The sequence below is a fragment of the Hippopotamus amphibius genome, chromosome 2 (assembly GCF_030028045.1).
Source record: "Hippopotamus amphibius kiboko isolate mHipAmp2 chromosome 2, mHipAmp2.hap2, whole genome shotgun sequence".
NCBI lineage: Eukaryota > Metazoa > Chordata > Mammalia > Artiodactyla > Hippopotamidae > Hippopotamus > Hippopotamus amphibius.
In genome coordinates, this window is record NC_080187.1 from 142661133 (window position 1) to 142669120 (window position 7988).

Genomic DNA, 7988 nt, shown 5'->3' on the forward strand with positions numbered 1-7988 from the left:
ATCTAAAGCAGTGATTCTTTTTTTTCACATAAATTTATTTATTTATTTTACTTTTTATTTATTGGCTGCATTGGGTCTATTGCTCTGAGTGGGCTTTCTGTAGATGAGGAGAGCGGGGGCTACTCTTCATTGTGGTGCACAGGCTTCTCATTGTGGTGGCTTCTCTTGTTGCGGAGCACGGACTCTAGGCGTGCAGGCTTCAGTAGTGGTGACACATGGGCTCAGTAGTTGTGGCACATGGACTTAGTTGCTCTGTGGCATGTGGGATCTTCCTGGCCCAGGGCTCAAACCTGTGTCCTTGCATTAGCAGGCAGATTCTTAACCACTGTGCCACCAGGAAGCCCCTAAAGCAATGATGCTTATCCAAGCAGGAGAAAGGCATTTTTCTCATGGATAGTGAGAAATGAATTAGCAAGGCACTTGATAAAACTCTAATTCTAATCTAGATCCCTAATATTTGGAGATAAAACACACACACACACACACACACACACACACATGCACACACATACATACACGTAAGTATACCTACAAACAGATTTGTAGATTTTTTAACAAATTGCTCTTATTTCTTTAATAATGATCCTCTAGGATCATTTTCCTTCTAAGTGGGTAACTCCCTTTAGTACTTCTTTTAGCACAAGCCGCATAGTAAAGAATTATCTCAGTGTTTGTTTGCCTCAAAATGTCTTTATTTCACCTTTACACTCAAAAGATATTTTTGCTAGATAGAGGATTCTATTGTAATAGTTATTTGCTTTCAAGATGTTAGGTAATTTCATTATCTTCTAATGAGAAGTTAGCAGTCAACATTATCTTTGCTCCTTTGAAGCTAATGTGTCTTTTCTCTCTGGCTTCAAGATTTTACCATAGTGTGTTTATGCATATTTATTCTCTTTGGGGTGTGTAGAATTTCTGGAATTTGTGGTTTGATATCTTTATGGCAATAACTTTTGGAAATCTGGGGAAATTCCTGGTTTACTATCTCTTCAGATAGTGCCTCTACGCTATTCTCTCTCGCTTTCCCTTTTCAGACTCCAAGTATACATGGTTTAGACTTTTTCATCCTGTTCCATACATCCCTTATTCTATGTGCTGTATTCCACCCCCCATAATTTAGCCTGGATATTTCTACAAATCTATACTCTCTTCGGCTGTTTCTAATCTGCTATTATGGGCATCTATTTAGTTCCTAATTTCAGTTATCACTTGCTTTTATTCTCAAATTCCCATATGATTCAATTTTATGGATTCCACTTCTCTGGTGAAATTCTCTACTCTGTCATCTATTCTTACAAATATTTATTACAGGGTTTTTGTTTTCTTTTTTAACACACAGGTCCAATAACTCTAGTACTTGTTTCTATTGTCTGTTTTACCTCTTGCTCTTGTATCATGGTAAGATGAGTAATGTTTTATTGAATTATTGGCACGAGCTATAAAAACTTGCATAATCTCTGGCTGGTGTCATCTTCCTCCAGGGTGGGTTTTTTTTAAGCTTCTTGGAGGCAGTTGGAATAGCAACAAATTGTATTACTCAGATTAGGGTTGAGCTAATTCAAGACTAGGTTTCAGTCTTTGTAATATCTAGTCTGTTTAGGATTAGTTTCTCCCTTTCTCCTGGGGTATAGTCCATAGGTGATACAAACTGATCACCTGAGGTGTTTACCAGGGCTTTGAACTATAATTTTTACATCCCAGGACTATGAAACTGCCAATAAATCTGCTTAGTTTCTCAGCCTCTTAGCAGCCTCTTTTTGCTTGGCTTCTCTGCCTCTTACAGCTTAAAAACTGGTGACTGCTAGGATGAAAAAACATGGTTCAGATAAAGTCATTTTTCTGCATATCGCTTCCTTCAGGGATCTTGCAGCTTCCAGTTCTAAGTCCCTTATTATGCTTTCCTTCCCAATTTCTGGTTCCCAACGACGCATCATTAGGTTGTTAACCTCTGTGGCAGTTTTTATTACATCCGAAGTATGGTCCAAAGTGAAGCGAGACAAATAAGGGCAAAAAGGTGATTTTTATAAAGCTACATGAATTCAACTTAAAGGCAGGTCTTTCAATCTAAGATCATGTCCTACTTTTTACTGTTAGAATGAAACGATTCTGACTGTAATTCTTTCCTGAAAAGTCTGTGAGGGGAGACCATAGTTGAGTTTTTTGTTTGTTTGCCTTTACGTTTCTCTTTATTTGACAAAAAACTGACAACCTATATCAGTTCCAAATATGCTTTTTTGGGACAATTTACTAGTATTTGAAATCCAAAATCTAAGAATCAGATCCTTTTCCACGGCCTACAAATCTCCCTTCTTCTTCAATATTGGCCCATTCTGCTGGCTCCCTTGTCTGTTGTTTTGCAGGCATAGAAGCCTCTTTTCATTTCCTGCTGCAGCACCTTCACATATGCTGGCCCCACTATCTGGTTTCTATGTCCCAAAACCCTCCACCCTTCATATAACTGACTTCCTCTCAGCAGTCGGGTCTCAGCAAGAGACCCTCAGCACAGAGGACTTCCCTGGATGGGTGTTATCTACCCCCTTGACACAAATTTTAATTACATACAATTTGATTACACACTTTACTGTTTGTCCCCCTAGATTATAAGAACCATGACGGCAGCCTCTGTGTTACCTTAATTCACAACTGTTAAACTCCTCCGCCACACCAACGTATAAAAAGCACCTTGGAGCTGGAGACTTAGACACTATAAGGATTTCTGAAAATTTCTTTGAGAAATCTATGCTATGATCCTACCCCTCACTCTGTTCCAACAGAATGAGAGGCGTTGAGGGCTTCAATCTGCTAACACCCAGTCGCGAGGAAGACATTTGAGGGACACCAGCTGAAGAGTTTGATACGTGCCTCTTGCAGGTCGTTGGGGTCTAATTCACACCTGAGAAATTTAAGGGCTGAGAACTCAGCTGAAGTGGTCTGTGTAAGCAGAGCAGGTGCTGCTGCATTGGCTCCTATAACTGGTGACTTTGTTTGGCAAAGTGCACAGGATGGTTTTCAGGGAACCAGATGTGGGCCACATGCAACAGAGCCAGCATGGGGTTGTCTTAGGGATGAATGCACCGAGACAGCCTCTGAGGAGTTGAGTAGACATAAACAGGGAGAAGCTGGGAGTATGCCTCGGTGTCCAAAATTAGGAAAGAGCAGTATCACCAAGTCAGAGGACTGCATATACCACATGTCAAGCGAACTGCAGGCAAGGGATCCCAAGAGATTAGGGGGAAGCAGGAGATAGTATCTCAAAGAAATCCATCAAAGTGCTCACAATAGATGAAGCTAGCTTTAAACACCTACTAAACCAGAGAGCATCAACACCCGCTCACCAAAGTGAAGGCAGAACTCTCCTCCCCCTCCTTCTCCTCTCCTCTTGCCCAAATCTCCTTTTCTGAATAAGTGCAGAGAAGGTAGAAGAGGCTGAGCAGTGCCCTTCCTACCCCGAAGCCTTTCCAGTAGCAGCTGACCACAGCTGAGAGAGAGAAGACACAAATGTACACTCACATCGAGATAGCTCACTTGGCAAAATCATATTCTAAGCAAAATCGAAGTAATGTTTTAAATTAGTAAAATAACAAACCATGGAAGCATTTTGGTTGTATGACAAAAGGTGAAATTGGCCATTCATGGTCCTTAATATTGATATATCCTGTTAATTCTTTTTTTTTTTTTTTTTTTTTTGGCGCACGGGCTTAGTTGCTCCGTGGCATGTGGGATCTTCCTGGAGCAGGGATTGAACCCGTGTCCTCTGCATTGGCAGGCGGATTCTCAACCACTGCGCCACCTAGGAAGCCCCTGTTAATTCTTTTTAACAAATACAAGTATATACCATTTTAATTTTCATTTTTATTTAATTTTGCCTTTATGTCTTTTGCCAGTGCATAAGTAGAATTTATGGAAGTTTTGGTGTTTAACTGATCCCCGATGCTGAATTAGGACCATCTATGCCAGTGATTCAAATAGAAACTTGACTGAGCTCAGAAGGCTGAGGTGAAGTAGTCTCACCCCTTCTATTATTCCTAACAATTGCCTTTCCGTTTACCACAGGATATGCATGTTTATATTTCGAGGTCAGGGCATGGGGGATGAATGTCAAGGAATCATAAAATGCTCTAACAGGAGGGGTGGCTTTTATGTTTAGTTGTTGGCAATTGGGGAGGTACATACCACTTTTACAAAGAAAAGACAAACACACAGAAACCCCACTCTTTCCCCATCTGAACCCTACCATTCACTGCAAATTACTCAGATCCTGCAGATTTGGATTGAGCTGCCAACATCTCACCTTCCCTGTGCCAGTCTCCATGCTGGCAACCTCTCCCTCAAGTGACTGACCTGTGGTGGGAAAGAACTTGTTCCCCACATAAGAAGACCCTCCCTGACCCTTGCCCACAGGAGTACAGCCCTCCTATTACAAGCCTCACCGGGGTAAACACATCCCAATACAACACAATATCCACATAGTGTGATACACTTAGAGGGCCTTTACTTCTTCCCCAAGGTCACAGCGTGGGGGAAGCAGCTATACCACTTTGTCATTGCAAGACTAATCCCTGGACTCAGTTCTGCAGCCATTTACTTAGGGTTCAAAGCTCTGAGTCAGAACTTGCCCTAAGACAATGACACCAACACTACCTCCAGCAGCCTTCCCATCCCGTCCTGCAGTGGACTCAGAGTCCTCCTTCTCAAAGGCCGTGTCTACAATCTCCTGTCTGCCCTGCTCTGTGCTGTCTCAAGGAAATGAGAATGTACGTGGTTACTCTTTGATATGCCGTAAGACAGCGACCTTGATGGAATCCAGAGCATTTCTGCTCTATACCTTACACCTTCAGGGAACGTCCATTCCCTCTTTCACCTGACAACATCCCAAACTGAAATTGGCTGCCAAGATCTTGGAGTCTTCTTTTGTCCAGAACCAGCACATCTGGTTCCATCCATCTGGAGCTCTGTCTTACCTGAGAGCTCAGGTACAAATCCTTGGCTGGGACGGAAATCACCTCAAACTGTCTCAAGAGCAATGATAGCTGCGGGCTTCTTACAACGTATGTTTATTTTCTAAGAAGCTGATCTTACATTTTAACAAATGTTACTTAACATAAACATTTCTAAGATGGGAGCACAGAACTTGCATTACCTTCTTAATCAATGGGTTGCTCAGAGAAAGTGAACAGAAAATGATTAAAACTGGAACAGCTCAAGGGTGGAACACAGAAAACTTGACCTCTTACTCAAAGTCTCAACAACTTTGGGCCGGTGACTTCACAAGCCAGCCTTGCCTCCCTTAAAGCCCCAGATGTGTGGCGCCCCTGCTGCTGTGAGCTGCGAGTCTCATGTGGAGGGGTATGGCCAGTCATGACAAGGCGGCCATTATGATTTAAATATGGTAACTAGAAGTTGACTAATATTCAGACATAGCAGATGTTACACCACCATGGTGGTACCTTCCACAACCAAGAAGCCAAGTTGTCTACCCAACTCCACCCATCCGAAGGCCCTGACACCCCAGAGAGAAGAACAGGTAAAGCCACCACTTACCTGCCAGCCAAACATCTCTGCAGAGACTAGGATGCTCCTCCCCCGCAAGTCCGGGGCAGTCACACCAGTCGCCCCAAGCATCCCAGGTGTTATCTTTGTCTTCCATCCAAACGAGTGTTTCTTGAGGTCTGGAAAGTGAAAAGACCCAACAAATTATAGACAGAATGCTAGAAATATCCCAAAAGCTTTCCCAGTTTCTCCAGAGTCTTATTCTAAGCTATTCACAAAGACCTAAGTTGCCTAAAAATGCTTTGCTTTGCAATGGCTACATCAACACACACCGAAACTAGTACCACATGAGTACCTTTCCACCTTAGGAGGATTTTATCCAGATGGCTTCCAAGCTCAGTTTTAAATCTGACATTTTATCATTTCAAAATTTAAATACATTGGCTAAATATAAATAATATTTATGATTATTATTTTGTTTTATAACTTACATAGCAGGGTCCCAGCTTCTATCTAAGAAATTCTCTGTCATACAGACTGGTGCTTATTCCAAGGAAATCTTTTCGCATGAGGATTTATGGGACCTCCTGAGAGAGGCTCCATCCCAAGTAAACAAAACAGATAAAGCTTCAGGGCGAGCCCGGTGTCCCCGCGGCGGGCGGCCGGGTCGGTGGAACACGGAGCGGGTGGAGGGAGCCCGCGGCGGCGCCGGTGGCTGCAGCAGCGAAATGGCAAAGACCATGGCGGACATCCGGCGGCTGATCACCAAGCCGCAGAACCTGAATGATGCCTACGGGCCTCCAGCAACTTCCTCGAGATCCATGTGAGCAATCCGCAGACAGTGGGGGTCGGCCGGGGCCGCTTCACCACCTCCGAAATCAGGGTCAGGACAAATCTGCCTGTTTTCAAGCTGAAGGAATCTACTGTTAGAAGAAGATACAGTGACTTTGAATGGCTGCGGAGTGAATTAGAAAGAGAGAGCAAGGTTGTAGTCCCCCCCTCCCTGGAAAAGCATTTTTGCCTAAACTTCCTTTTAGAGGAGATGATGGAATATTTGACTACATTTTTATTGAAGAAAGGAAGCAAGGGCTGGAGCAGTTGATAAACAAAGTCGCTGGTCATCCTCTGGCACAGAATGAATGTTGTCTTCATATGTTTTTACAGGATGAAATTTTAGATAAAAGCTATACTCCATCTAAAATAGGACATGCCTGAAATTTGGCAAGAAGGGGAAAAAAAACTTTCCATGACTATGAATGATTCATATGCACCAGTGAAGAAGTTCTGACTAACTTAGCATGCTGCACAAAACCTGGTATGATATGCCTTCAGTATACCAACACTGACATGCTCTGTTCTGTTTTGTTTTGGCAGTTGACAAGAAGTTCATTTGCTTTAGTGAAAAAATCCCTCATTCCGGCCTTTCTATATAAATAGCTCTTTCTTGCTGTTTTAATGTGGTGCACACTCTAGCTTCACAAACCTGTTACCCCAGTATAACCTGCAGTGTCCTAACTAAAGTTACTCACTTGGTCTTACCTGCAGTTTTTGTGTCATGTTTGCTTCTTGAGTCTGATTAACGAATATTTCTCTTATCCCCTTTTTAATATGTGGTGTCCCTTGACCTAATTTATGTGTGGAAAGCACTACACATTGGTTTCCAGTACCAGACATGTAAGATACACACTCGTATGCAGAAAGTATCTCCCTTCAGGCTTGTAATACCCTCTACATAGAAGATCAATGAGGGAAATCTTTATATTCTGTATAAAAACAAAGTCAAATTTATATACTAAAATCATTTGTCTAAAAATTTAAGTTGTTTTCAAATAAAAATGCATTTCTGATATGCCAAAAAAAAGGATCCAAGAAAATAGAGAAAGCTCAATTATGATTACTGTTTGGTTTAATTTCTCTTCTGGACTTGCCAGCATTGACTTATATCAAGATACTCTAAACAAAAGGGAACAGGTGGAGTTAAAAACTTTTAAATATACAGAGAGATATAGATATGCAAAGAAATGTTGTGTATTACTTAAATAAAACTACAAAACTTTACGAAGAGGCCTAAAGTAGACTTGAATAAATGGAGAAGATACCATAGTCCCAAACAGCTGAACTCAATACTGTAAAATGTTCTCTCCAAATTAATCTATACATTTACAACAACTCCAATCAAAATCTCAAAGGGGACTTTTTTGGACCCTAAGAAAATAACTCTAAAGTTCATCTGGTGGAGTAAATATCTGCAAGAGCAAAGAAAAAACAGTGAAAGGAGAAATTAGAGGGACATTGCCTCAATCAAAACAGTATAGAATTGGCATAGTAATAAGCATTTGGATCTATTAAGTTTAAAAAAAGAAGAGTCTAGAAACAGACCCAAGTATAAGGACATCATATAGAACCACAAGTCGGTGTGATGAATGGTTTAAAATAACAGACAACTTCTCCACAAAAGACACCAAAATGAATTCAGGTATATCCCAGAAATTAATATT

General features: G+C 41.5%; 1 pseudogene; it reads left to right on the forward strand.

The window, feature by feature from the left end:
* The first annotated feature begins 6218 nt into the window (after nt 1-6218).
* Nucleotides 6219-6705, forward strand: LOC130846229 (sorting nexin-3-like; annotated as a pseudogene).
* Nucleotides 6706-7988: the final 1283 nt, after the last annotated feature.